Here is a 14,659-nt window from a genome sequence, read left to right on the forward strand (position 1 = left end):
ATAATCGAGTCTTTTCTACAAATCATAGATTGTACAAACAAGCATACTAGTAAACTATAATAGGTATAGTTTAGGTGTTCAGAACATACTATAACAAGAATAGAAAGAGCATACTATAACAAGAACAGAAGGAACATACTATACAAATACAAGAACAAGATAACATTAATGTGACCCACTACTTCATGGCATGGCAATATACTTTTGTGTCACATTTTGTAACTAGAGTCTCCTGGAGGGAGAGCGTGAGTTTGTGTATAGATCTATACGGGATTGACCATCCTACACCTTGCTGCTAGCTACAGTGGGACCTGCATGTCTACGGGTGACAAATGTCAAACCATTTCGATGTGTTTGGAACGTCGTCTTTTATAATAGTCAATCAAGCATGGTTATAACCACATCATATTTTAACCTTAATTAACAATCTGGTTTTTAAAGTAGTTAGTGTTTCAGTAGTTACTTTAAACAACACTACTATACATTTTCATTTTTCCATTACAATTATATAGTGATCTTCTCACATTAAAGGTAATGCAAAATATTTTCTAGTAAAGATAGTCTTAAACTTGGGAAAACTTACATCATTACAAAAGACAAACAGAACAGTCGAGTCTTAGTACATTTTGTTAGAAGGGGGCCTATAATGCTAACTTTATGATTCCTCAGTAGATACATCAGGGATATATATTAATCGGGTCCGACAGACAGTAGGATGTGTGCTTTCCGCTTCATTTCCTGTTCCTTGTTTGGTTGTGGTCTTAGAGCAAATTCACACAGTCTACTCTCTATTCGATATTAGCTATATATATATATATATATATATATATATATATATATATATATATATATCCTGTATACACCTAGTAATAATAGGGAGTAACAGGTATGGATCAGGTCATAGCATAAAAATTCAGTATACCGTTTTCTAGTACAAAAACACACTTTTTAGATAGAACATTATGTAAGCTAAGGTAGAAACTCATCTGTAAAAGGGTTTGATACATATTATTAAACCAGTATAACTTAAAGGACCTTTAGTGGTTAATTCTATAATCCCTTAGTTTATACATCAGGGTTATATATAATGAATATCCTACAGGCAATTGGATGTGTGTTTTCCGCCTCATTTCCTGTTCCTTGTTTGGTTGTGGGCTTATGGCAGATTCACCCATTTAACTGCCCGTTCGATATTAGGTTATATATAGCTAGTATAAACTAAGTGATTATATAAGGAACTATTGTGTTTACCATTTTTACTAAAGGAAATATATGATTTTCTTATAGAATGTTTTCAACAATTATAAAGAATTATTACGATTAACTCTGTAAGTACCAAATGAATACGCCAGGGTTATATATAGTGAAGATGTAACAAACAATGGGATGTGTGACTTCCACCTCATTCCTTGTTCCTTGTTTGGTTATGAGCTTAGGGCAGATTCACACAATCGATTGTTCGTTTACTATAAATCATATATAACTTGTATCCATTTAGTACTCATAGAAGGAATTGTAGAGTCATTTTTACTTTCATTCATCACATCCGAAAATATAGAATTTTCTGAAGGAACAGGCGAACTTTTCTAAAAGAACTCATAACTTACTTTTCATCACTTAAATACTTATGAACTCACCAGCTTAAATGTTGATCTACTCTTTCAAAATAACTTGTATTCTTAGGAAACTAGTAGACAGGTCCGCGCACTGGGATTCAGAAGATGGAGATAGCAACTTCATGTCTTGTTTTGTTATTTACTTTTGGAGTCTATCTTTTGTGAATCACATACATTGTAAACACTTTAATATTAATGGTTGTTTGTTACTTTGATTACTATGATGCATGTGCAATCGAATCGCAACTACAACTCACACGTCTCCGTTTGAATAATATAAGATATTATCGTCTCGTGATCACTCGTGATAAAATCCATGAAGTGATTCAAATGAGCATGGGTTTAATCCAATACTCGAATCTTATTCTAGGAGCACTCATGAATACTGCAACTATGTCTGAAATGTCTAGACATACTATAGACCCATTCATGACAGTCTTGCCTCAATACCTACTTCCAAAGTATGATCGCCTGTGGACGGTTTGAAAAACCTAGTTATTCGGGAAGTCAAAACATGCAAAGTGAAACACAAGAATAATACTAATCCTATATTGCCCCAAAATTTTGAGTCGTATTGATTACTCATTATTCATTGTATAATGTTTCAAATAATCAACTTGATAATTGAATTAAAACAATATTTGTCTCATGCTACAAGCATGCACACTATGTTTACTTATGGTCCTTTCTTTGTGGAATAGATCAATTGAAAACATTTCAGTGATACTCATTTCACAATTCCAAATCCTTATGATAAATGTAAGAATACAATATTCTTTGCCAATATGTTAGATTCTAACCTTATATGCAATGATCCTCTTATAGTGACTATGCACAAAAGTCACAAAGACTTGGAAACAAACATTACAAAGTATTCCAATGGAGAGCAATTCCATGGAAACTAAGTCTCACATTCAAAGTACATTCCTTTGAACATCCTTCTTGTATTAAGTTTTCTAATCTTACACAGATTTAAAGAATAACTTCCACTTATGAAAATATTTCCTTATTCCCATTTTGACTATCACTTCTAAACAAGAGTTGCCTTTTTTCAGAATATGTCAATATGGTCCTTCCAAAATTAACACTATACTACCAACTGTCCATGAGTAACCAACCTTTGGTAAGCCTCAAATTTTCCTCGAAAATTATGTAATCATGTTAGTCATATACAGTTATGGTCTTTTTTCCCTCTTAATGCCCTAGGCACTTGGAAAATTCAGAACACACATAAATATTATAGCATATGCAATCGATCCTATACCCGAAGTATATGGGATACGATTCATAATGTCTCACATAAAGGCATGATCCTAGACCAGTCTTTTGCTATAATTTTTTTTCAATTAGTCATGCTCTCAAAATTTGGACTATGAAGAGGGATGTCGTAATCATAAATGAATATTGAGAATGCAATTAATATTTCCATATATAGAATTTCCTTATGTTGAACCATTCCAACATAACATTCATATATATACTTGACTAAATTTGATTAAAATCTCAATGTAAGCTTTTAGAATTGGAATGAAGTATAATTTCCTCTCCCTTAATTATTGCAAAACAACTTTTCAAACCCTGAAACTTTGTAAATTGAAACTTTTGTTTTCTATAATTAACATTGCTAACTTGCAACACTTAACAGAATAATCATGCTCCCACTAACATGATAATTATATTCTTATAAACATAACACTTATGCTCCCACTAGCTTTGACATGTATCAAGAAATCAGTTGGACTTCTTGAGAAGGTTGTGGTATATCAAAAGGTAAAAACTGTACCAAATCAGGTATACACCACAATCAGAATTACTCAAAAACACACCGCCGAACTTACAGCCATAGTAAACGAAGACAATGTAGGCGGCTGTGAAGATTATTTTTGGTCTGCTCCAATTGACAATGCAGACAAAACTGTAGGTTTGTCGGAAAGAACTTCATGGAGAGTCAAGGGCAGATATGTGGCAGAACCACTTAACTAGCCAAAAAGCTTTGATGTACCAAGCACAAATGGTACTAAAAATATTCAAAGAGAACCTGCAAAGGCAACCAGTAAAACCTCTTCATTGAAGAGAGAAACTCATGCAGAAAGACCGAAGCCGAAAGTAAACATTCACAAGTCTCAAAAGCAGCTGGCTGAACAAAAACGACAGCGGAACAAAAGATACGAAAAGATTCTCAATGAGCAAAAGCAACTTTGGCAGTCCCAAAACTCCAATTATGTTCGCAAGGAAAAGGTGTCTAATTCAAAAGCGAATGTAAGCTCACAGACCAACTCAAGTCAATGCTCACACTGAAAATCTTGCAGTCAGACGAACCAAAGAAGCAGTTTCGGTCCCAAATCTAGTAATGACAAGAACCGAAAATGGAGTCTCGGTCCTAAATCCCATCTACCTCAACATCAACCGAAGCCGAATCCAGTCAACGACGTTAAAGGGAAGGGAAAGTTAGTCTTGGACTATGAAGAACAAGCAAAGAAGACGTCTGCTAACCCTAGGAAACACGGGAACAGTTTTCTAAGAATCAAAATAAAATTGGACAACCTGATTCAAATGAAATGAAAGCTAACAAAATTAAAGTTTTTATCAAAAGAACAGACGAACCCACTTTAATAAAATGAACATATATGTTTGATCTTTCTATTGCTATTCCCTGTTCTGTAAAAGGCTCACATGGACCCAAGTAACTTTGGGTTCCTAATTATGCTTGATTTTTTCAAGTTATCAGTGACGATCAGTTCGATGACGAATCATATATCGATAGTGGTTGCTTGCGTCACATGATAGGGAGACGGGAAGAGTTGAGGGAGTTTCGGGCTCTAAAAGATGGTGGATGTGTCAAGTATGGAAACAACTCATATGGCACAATAAAAGGCTATGGAATGATTACCAATGGAGATTTTTCCATTCGAAAGGTGGCCTACGTGGAAGGATTGCAACACAATCTCATCAGTGTCTCGCAATTGGTGGTAGGGACTGGCCTAAAGGTCTCATTTGATGATGAAGGATCGGAAATCATTGAAAAGAAAATGAAGATGGTTCTATTGAAGTCTCAGCGCAAAGGAGAAATGTATCCTTTGCATCTAAACTCGATACGAGGGAAACCTTTTGTATGTCTTCTAACGAAAGCTCATTCCAATGAAAGTTGGTTGTGGCGCAGAAGACTCTCACACCTCAATTTCAAAGATATAACAAGCTAGTTCTTGGTGATCATGTGAGAGGACTTCCACTCCTCAAGTTTGACAAGGAACATTTGTGTGATGCACACGAAATGGGAAAGCAAAGCCGGAAGAGTCATCCCACACATATTAACACAAAGATCATCGAACCTCTTGAGCTTCTACACATCGATCTATGCGGTCCATCGGCCATAGAAAGTATCGGTGGTTGTAAGTACATTCTTGTAATAGTTGATGATTTATCACGTTTCATCTGGGTTTTCTTTCTTAAACCGAAATCAGAGGTGACTCCTAAGCTCAAAAACTTTAAAAAGCAAGTGGAGATTTAATTGCGAAAGGTGGTTAGAAATGTCCGAAGTGACAACGGGTTGGAATTCCAAAACCAAGCATTGGAAGAATTTCTTACTTAAAAGGGAGTGTCTTACAACTTCTCTACTCCCTATACTCCACAACAAAATCGTGTAGTTGAAAGGCAAAACCGTTCGTTCTGTGAAGCTGCCCAAACTATGTTCAACTTCTCTTCTCTTCCACTATATTTCTGGGCTGATGTGATTTTTGCTTCCTGTTACACCCAGAACCAAACATCCCTCAATAAGCAATTTCCAATTACACTGTATGAAATTCTGAATAATCGCAAGCCTAATGTTAAGTTCTTCCATGTCTTCGGTTCCAGGTGCTTCATCTTTAACTCTAAAGAGAACCGAAGTAAGTTCGATGTAAAGGCAGAAGAAAGGATTTTTCTTGGCTACTCTCTTACCTCCAAGGCATACAGGGTTCTGAATAAAAGATCAAAAAAGATAGAAGAAACCTATTATCTCACATTCGATGACGATTACGTGAAGAAACTTCAATCCAGCGAAAGTCCAATGGAGGAGATCTTTCCACAAACAGGTCAAGTCATGGTTCCTATATCTAATCTGTTTGAAGAGTACAAGTTGCTCTTTGATGAACTAGAGAATGAGATTCTCTCTGAAGCGAAAGCGGTTGATAACAAGGTTGACAACCTGACCAAGATAATCAACGAAGCTGCAGAAGCTATGGAAAGCGAATCTCAAGTTCCAAGCGAACCTGCACAAGCACGCTCCACATTCCAGGGGGAGGGTTCGTCTACATCAAAACGACCTGATTTGCCTTTCCAAGAGGAGAACACATCTCTAAAAATGGCCAATGAAGGACCACTCGAGGGGGATAATTATGACCCTGATGTTGAAATTGTTTCATCATTCGAGGGGGAGAATGGTAATACGAATGATGACGATATTCAGTCAGAACTTAAAGAAGAAGTCAATGTTGAATTGGATCCTGCTTATGATCCTAACTACCCTCCTCTCACTAAATGGACAAGAGATCATCCAAAAACTCAAGTTATTGGTGAATCGTCTGAGGGAGTTCTTACACGCTCTCAACTCAAAGCGAAGCAAACATCTCTATTCTCTCAAGTGGAATTCTACATGTTTAATTCGTTTGTCTCCAAGATTGAGCCGAAAACAATTAAAAATGCACTTGATCAATCGGATTGGGTACAGGCTATGCAAGACGAACTCAATGAGTTTGAGCGAAACTGAGTCTGGACACTGATTCCTACACCAAAGGATGCATGTGTGGTTGGATTAAAATGGGTATTCCACAACAAGATGGACAAAGAAGGGAACGTAATACGCAACAAGGCAAGGCTGGTGGTTAAGGGATATTGTCAGGAAGAATGTATAGATTATGAAGAAACCTTCGCTCCTCTAGCAAAGTTGGAATCAGTTCGGATCTTTCTGGCATACGCTGCTCACAAGAATTTTGAAGTTTTTCAAATGGACGTCAAGTGTGCAGTCTTGAATGGATAACTAGAAGAGACTGTATATGTGGAGCAACCATCGGGTTTTGTGAACAAGAAGTTCCCAGATCATTGCTATATTTTGGACAAGGAGGTTTATGGTCTGAAGCAAACCCCGAGAGCCTGGTATGAAACACTAACTCGCTTTCTAAAAATATCTAAATTCAATCAAGGTTCGGTTGACCCAACCTTCTTTCACGAGAAAGAGGGTGAACACCTAATGATCATCCAAATTTATGTCGATGACATCATCTTCGGTTCCATGAATCCTAGCTTAACGGCTGAATTCTGGAAGTTGATGGAGACTAAGTTTGAGATGCACTCAATGGGTCCGATTAACTTTTTTCTTGGACTAAACATAAGACAGGGACCCGAAAGCATATTCATTAATCAGGAGGCTTACACGAAGACTATACTGGCGAAGTTCGGTATGACGGGATACTCTAAAGTAAAGGTTCCAATGGCATTCGGAACAAAGCTAACACCATCTCTGGAGGAACCGGCTGCGGATATGACCCTCTATCGTCAAATGATAGAGTCTCTAATGTATCTAACAGCTAGTAGACCAGATATCATGTTTTATGTTTGTTATTGTGCCAGAATCCAAGCCGATCCACGAGAACCTCATATGGTGATTATGAAAAATATCTTCAGGTATTTGAAGCGAACCTCATCTCTCGGTATATGGTACCCGGCGAAATCTGGCTTCTTTGTTTAAGCATTCTCTGATGCCCATCTTGGAGGATGTGGTCTAGACCGAAAGAGCACAAGTGGTGGGTTTCAATTCCTTGATGGAAAACTCGTTAGCTAGCAATCCAAGAAGCAAACGTGTGTGTCTCCTTCTACGGCCGAAGCTGAATACATCGCAGCAGTGTCTTGCACTTCACAGGTTATATGGATACAAAGTAAACATAGATACTATGGCCTTAACATGAAGAAAATACCCTTCTATTGTGACTCAAAAAGCGCTATTCGGATATGTCACAACCCAGTGCAACACTCCAAAACGAAACATATAGCACTGAGATACCACTTCATCAAGGATCATGTAGAAGATGGTAACGTGGAAATCCACTTTGTTCGATCCTCTGATCAATTAGTTGACATCTTCACGAAAGCCTAACCTGAAGTAAGTTTTAATAAAATACTCCAAGGCTTAGGAATGATGGAAGCTGAATCAGTACCAAAACCACATTCGCCTTATTAAAATTGGACAAGCGAAATAGAGCAAACACTCGGTCTATTTCGGTTCTAGATTTTTCGGGAACCGAAATGAACTGATCGCTCGGTCCATTTCGCTTCATTACTTCTAAGGTGAATTTTCGGTTGTATACTGTGTACACTATGTATATCTTTTCTCAATTCATTTTATGTTTTTCATTACTTTTCATAAAATCCAAAAATATTTTCTTTTCGGTTTTTATTTCTTTTCAGAAAACTCATAAAATCCAAACACATTTTCTTTTCTGTTTTTATTATTATCTTTTTCAGAAAAATCAAAATGTTCAAAAATATTTTATTTTGTGTTCAGTTTTATTTCCTTTTCAAAATAAAATCAAAATACCAAAAATATCACACTGAAAGGTATCTTGGATGACTTCCAATGATGGAGTTGGAATAGGTATGACTCTCTTTACCTTTGTACCAGCTAAGTGTCCCTAGAAGCATGCTGTTGCATGTCGTACAAAGCCTCAAAGACTTCAATTGAAGCCTTACTGATTCAATATATAAAAATCGATTCTTCCCAATCAGGCTGATAAAATCACTTAATTCATGAGCTACCTTGCTCTTCTCATATTGAGTTAAGAGTTTTCTACTCTGTCCTTACTATATAGCAGAGGTACTTTCGGTTCTTTAACCACCTTCACACTTTTCTCCATCACATTTCGGTTCATAAACGTAACCCTTTAGACTCTCAGAATTTACCACTGAGGTTTATGGTTACACAACATCCGTGTTCATGATCATAGTTTCGTTTCACCACGTACTATGTGAAACCCAAAATCCAACACCTATAATGAATTGACGGTGAACAATCAAACGCTCTAGTTTTCACCCAATTATTAACAAAACCACTTTAGTGGGAGGTACCAAGAAATCTCTTTTTATTTTTTTACGCGATCTTTATGAAATTGTCTAAAACCAAGGCTTTTCTACCCAAAAGATCCAGTTTATTTTTGTTTTTGAGATTTCTACGATATCACCAAGTCACTGAAAACTGATCAACCCTACTTGTTTTATAGACTACACCGGTCTCACAAGTACTTCATCCCACTTTCGGTCTTATATCAAGCTCCATAGTGTGGTTGAAGCGAAAGCCACCCTAATCGCTTTATAATTAAAAGATGCCTTTCAATGCTTCTTAATAAGAATTTGATCGTATTTTACCGGGAAACCACACAAACACTTCTAAGTCTCTCTTGACTTTGAAGGAAGAGATTTGTGCCTAGGATCTACTGTTTCAAGTCTTATGTGACATCACTTACATTTCACAAATAATTTGCTTTGTTTCTTTTTCTTTGGCACACTCTTGCACGAAGATCTTTATAATTTTCCAAAGTCTTGATCGTGGTACTAATGGCTATTTCTCATATATACAGTTCGGTTCAATAAGCTGTGATGTTACACTATGTTGGAGCGAAGGCTATTTAATATGAAGCGAAAGGATGAGTCATCATTTCAACAGGAATTTAAACTGTTTCAAAATTCAAGAGAAGGTAAATAGATAAGATTTTAAAAAGGCGCATGAATTTGAAATGTTTCCTTCTCACGCCGCCTGACACACTTTTCGAGGTAACAGTTGTCAAATCACGCTTTCTCAGTCGTCACTTTAGAGGATCGTACAATCATCACTCCGGATTTTTCTCTCTCATGGTAATCATATAAAGGATTTTCTCACCTCGCTTTTGTATCCTTACCACTTACAAAATCCTCTAGATCACTAAACGACGATTTCTCTCTACTGTTCATCTTTTTCACTTCAAGCTTCATCAATGGCACACTCATCATCCGTTCATGAACAAAGCGCACAGTCCTCGCTTCTCACCATTACGCCAAATCAAAACTTGATCATCGAACTCTCTCCTTTCTAGTATGATCCTTACATGCTTCAAATGGTTGAATGCCTCAAATATTCACCACTTGTGTTTGCCCCCACCAAGGTGGAGTCTGTCCCGGTGTCTCTCCTTTCTTAAGTGTACTCATCGGCATCATACAATAAAGCCAAGGAGAGAATTTTATTTGAGATTTTCAGTCAGAAGACTTCGATTTCAAAGGGAAGGTTTTGCTTCTTACTAAGGCTAATCCGCAACGATTCCATGATCAATCTTGACTCGATCAGCACGACCCAGCTTTTCACCATGTTTTACGATTTGGAGTACACTGAAATTCTTACAACTGTGACAAAATTCAAGAAGTCATGCCTTCCTCCAAAATGGAATGGTTTATTTACTCTTCTTTTCAAGGGCTTATCGGAGAGAGTTGCAGGGTCTGGCGGGGCAAGCAAAGCATTCATGACTCTGCTTTATGGTCTTTACTACAGGATCAACATGGACTTTGGGTCTATTCTCTGGACTCAACTGGTACAAAGCCTAAACTCAGCTTCTCTTTATTCTAAAATCTCATGTGGTAGGTTTTGGACCCTCGTACTCAATGGGCAATGGGGAAATTCCAAATTCCAACAATGGCAGACTCTTTGATGTCATCTATTGCCACTTTTCACACGACAAAGATTATTGTTGCCGATCCAACCAAATTTATGTTCATCGATTCAATTGAGACTATGTACATCTGTGTTTCTGGCGAAAGCCATCTCATTAATGTTGGAATAGTGTCCAAGGTCATTAACTATTGGTAATATTTCTAATAATAGCAGGGTCCTTTTGGGTTGCCCACAAGACCCAAATTGAGTAGAATAAATAAAGGAGAAATTGGCTTATTAGTTATTATGGTTAATAATTATTTAGAAACTAATTGGAAATATATATTGGAAATATATTTTGGGAATTAATTAACAGTTCAATTAATTAAAGGATTGAATGTTCATTAATCGATAATTGGTTAATCAGTTCCAGAACCCTTATGGGATTAGGGTTGGATGAAAATTAATCCATCCCTTATGGGAAAGGAATGAAATTGCATGGTTATGCTCCCATCCCACATGGGAAGGAGTACTAAACCTAAGGAGGCATCCAAGGCTATAAATAGGGACTTAGGGATTTCATTCCTCCTTGCACCTTGGCTTGAAGTTTCACCAATCCTTCTTCCTCCCCCCTATTAGGGACGATTCTAACCCCTTTGGGTTTGTGAAATTGACCCTTCTCCTAGTTATTTTATTCCACTCTTTGGTGTCATTAGGTGTGATACCATTAGAGGGATTCTGGTTTGGGTCCTTTCATCCGAGCAACTTCATGGAGGTTCAAGATCTCAAGCATGGAGATCAAGGGCTACATAAGAGGTATGTTTTCTTACATATGTTTTAGTTTTATAGGGTTGATGTAATTAGCATAAAGTCATAGATCCATAGGATGCATGTACACTTAGGTATATCGTTGTTTCGATTTTTCCGCTGCCTAGTTTTAGAGTGTATTTGATGTATAGAGATTTATAAATTTGAATATAACACCCTTTATGATTTATTAATTGTTACATTGTGTCCTCTCAATTAATTAGAATTAATACTATACAACTAAATTTAAAGATTTTTAAATTTACCCCTTGTATTTATAAATATTAGAATGTGTCTACGATATGTATAAGAAAGTTACAGCATGCGCCCTCGCGTGTTTAAATATTGACATGGTCAGTCTTACCGTGACTAGGCTCACCCATTCTAATGTAGGGTTTTAAGGAGGTCTCTTTGATTCCTAATGAGGTCGGTTTTTAATATGCTTCGCGCTTACCACCCTCACCGCCCTATTGCATTTTAAGAATAGAGTTACCGAAAGGATTTGATAGTGATAATGGTCAATCTAAAAGTATTCTAAATACAAGTATAAAACAAAATCATGTTTTATTAATAGAATGTGAGTTTATATTATCCATGAAAAATTCACATTCTCTTTATATTCTGGTGGTGGAGCTTGTGTGGTTAACAGGCACATCAATCTAGAGTATAGTTAAGAATGATATGGAACTCACGAATCTCAAGCGTAACATGAGCCGGGGACCATGCGATTTTGTATGGTTAAATCTCAATTTATTTAATGTGAATCTTATGTTATCCATAAAATTTGCACATTCTCTTTATAACTTGTTGATGGAGCTCAAGTGGTTAACCGGCACGTCATTTTGAGAGTATAGGTAGAGAGTGATGTGGAACTCGCGAATCTCAAGCGTAACTTGAGCCGGGGACCACACGATTTTGTATGGTCGATTCACCATATGTTCAGTGATCTGCGGCAACCCCGTCATTGAATTTGAGATGAACATAATCCGAGATTAACATGTCATTGATAGTCAATGAATCTCAAAGATCTAGGAGTTTCATAGTGATTGAAATTGGCAAAGGGCTTTGCCTACCTAAATAACTTTATGGTGTGTTTATGGCATCCCTTTACACATCATGGAGCCAAATATGGATCCTAGCCTTCTAAAATAATTTAGGGTGATTATTTTCTAAGGAGAAGTAAAAACAAACAATAATGGAATTTGTCATTGAATGATGTCTATAACCTTATCCACTAAAATATACTGCTATAAACCTTTGAGAGGATTAGCTATGAGGATGATCAATCTTGTCAAATTCATAGTTTGAGAATAGTTCTCATAAACGAAAGAAAAGATCATGCCTTTGTTAAAGCTCTTCCTAGGTTACCTCAAACATTGCATTCTAAATTGTTAGAAAGAGAAATTATCAAATGTATGTTGAGATATTGAAATAAAATGGAATTTTCTTGAGTTAGGAGTTGACTATGGTTAGTCGACTAGCTAACATGTACATATGATCAGTTCATTCTGATTTTGATATGAACAACTGTGAATGCTACTGTTGAAAATCTTAGCAAAACGCTTCAAGCTGAGAAGAACCACTTTGAAGAAGCACGCCAAAGCCTCAAGTCTGACAACACTGAACTTTAAACATCAATCCATGCCCCTCTTAATAAACTCCAGGCTGATCTTACCTTGGAAAACAAAATCAAACCAATTCAGAAGCTACAACCATCTCTTGACATGCTGAGCAGTATTGAAGGTGTTCTGGAGACTGTTGTCCCTCCGAAACAAGGGGGAGAAGCGGGTCAGGGTCAACCACAACAAACTCCAACAAGCAATCCTACTTCACAACCGAAAGTCACCACTGAGTCGAAGGTTAATGAAGCTTTGGATTCTTGTGTGAAGGACAAAGGCAAAAAGATTATCGGTGATAGTGATGAAGAAGAAACCGAAGAAGATGCTCTCAAAAGAAAGCAACATGACCGAGACTGTGATGAAAAGCTTCTCATCTCAAGAGAAGACGAAGAGAAGGAAAGAAAATGAAAAGAGGCTCACGACACATTGGAAAGAAGAAAACTCTTTTTCCTTTGTGTTCGTTGGAGAAACTTTTAAAAGAAGCAATCGAGTCTCCTAGCACTCTTTGGCTCGAACCAGTCATCTCGTTTGATCGTGAAAATTCCAAAGACTCTCAGTTTGACATGCTGATCACCCGAAAGACATTTGTATTTCATTTCTTTGACCTAACTGTTGCTATCCCCTCTCCTGACCCGAAGGTTGATCGAGAATTAATTGACTACTATCTCTCGTTCTCTCAAGCACAATACTTGACTTGGAGCGCACAAAAGATCACAACAGTCAAGGTATTGAAACGAATTTCAGCGGGGAATTTTATTAATGTTAAATTTAAGGTGACCCGAGGCTCTAACAACTCAGTTCATATGATCTCTCTTGCTGATCTGTCGAACTTAAACCCACATGACTAGATCCTTCTGAACAACATTTTGCTAACTGATCCACTTCAGTACGAGCCTATCATTGATCACATCAAACAAATGTTGGTGTGATACATTCTTGAGTTGCCAAGATGGATCGAGAGATTGCCTCTGTCTTAAGGAAGAGGCCTACAATCAAACCAATTCAGAAGGCAAGCAACGTTAACAAGATGTAGATGGGACGAATCGACCCGATGTATCACACAATCATGTTCACTAGAGCTGAAGGCCAAAAATGCTTGTTCGCTCTTGATGACAAACACATGTTCTCCACCACTTGTCTGGAGCACATTCTTGACATCATTCATAGGTGTAGTCAAAACAGTGAAGCTGATAAGAAGATTTTTTCGGATATGCTTCGGTTGTATATTGACTTTCGTCAAACTCTTCTCTCCATCATACCGAAGCTATTCAATACTGTGAAGAAATCCACCCTCACTCAACCGAAATGATCTCTCGCCTCAATTGATGAAAAGGGGGAGATTTTTGAGTCTAGGAGTTGTGTCATTGGGCTTATTAGCTTAGTCCAGTATTATCATGGTTTGGGCTTGTCCAACCTTGTTTTTGTCATTAGGGTTTAGTATTTATGATTCATGCATGCATCGTCTTTTGTATGCATCTCTATTATTATTTCCTTCATCGTACTGTAACCCTAGCACACCTCTACAGTAGAAGTTCTTCGCCGAGCTCTTCTGAGGTGTTGTAGTTTTAATCATTCAGCACTTGTTTGATTCATTGTATGTTCATGCTTTCATTCTCTTTCTGATTTATTTGTTAAGCATCTAAACGATCTGAAAAGAGTTTTCAACTCATCAATAATGTTTAGACCTTTTGCCCCTTCTCACAATTCGAATTATGAAGAGGGATGTCGTAATCATAATCGAATTTGAGAAAGCAAATATCATAACGGCTATCTTCTTAAAATCTACTTAGTGAAAGCGTTTCCTCACCATCATTTTTATGAATCAAAGAGAAACCTTATGACACTTAGATTTCATGGTGTATGTGTTCCTATCCATGTGAATTTGTCAAAAAAACATAACCACAAGAGGAGGTTAGTGACAAATCCAAACTCATATGGACTGAACTTGTTTAATCTTAACTTCTTGCCACTTG

This window comes from Lactuca serriola, chromosome 6 (assembly GCF_051521515.1).
Source record: "Lactuca serriola cultivar US96UC23 chromosome 6, Lser_US96UC23_V15, whole genome shotgun sequence".
NCBI classification, from domain to species: Eukaryota; Viridiplantae; Streptophyta; class Magnoliopsida; order Asterales; family Asteraceae; genus Lactuca; species Lactuca serriola.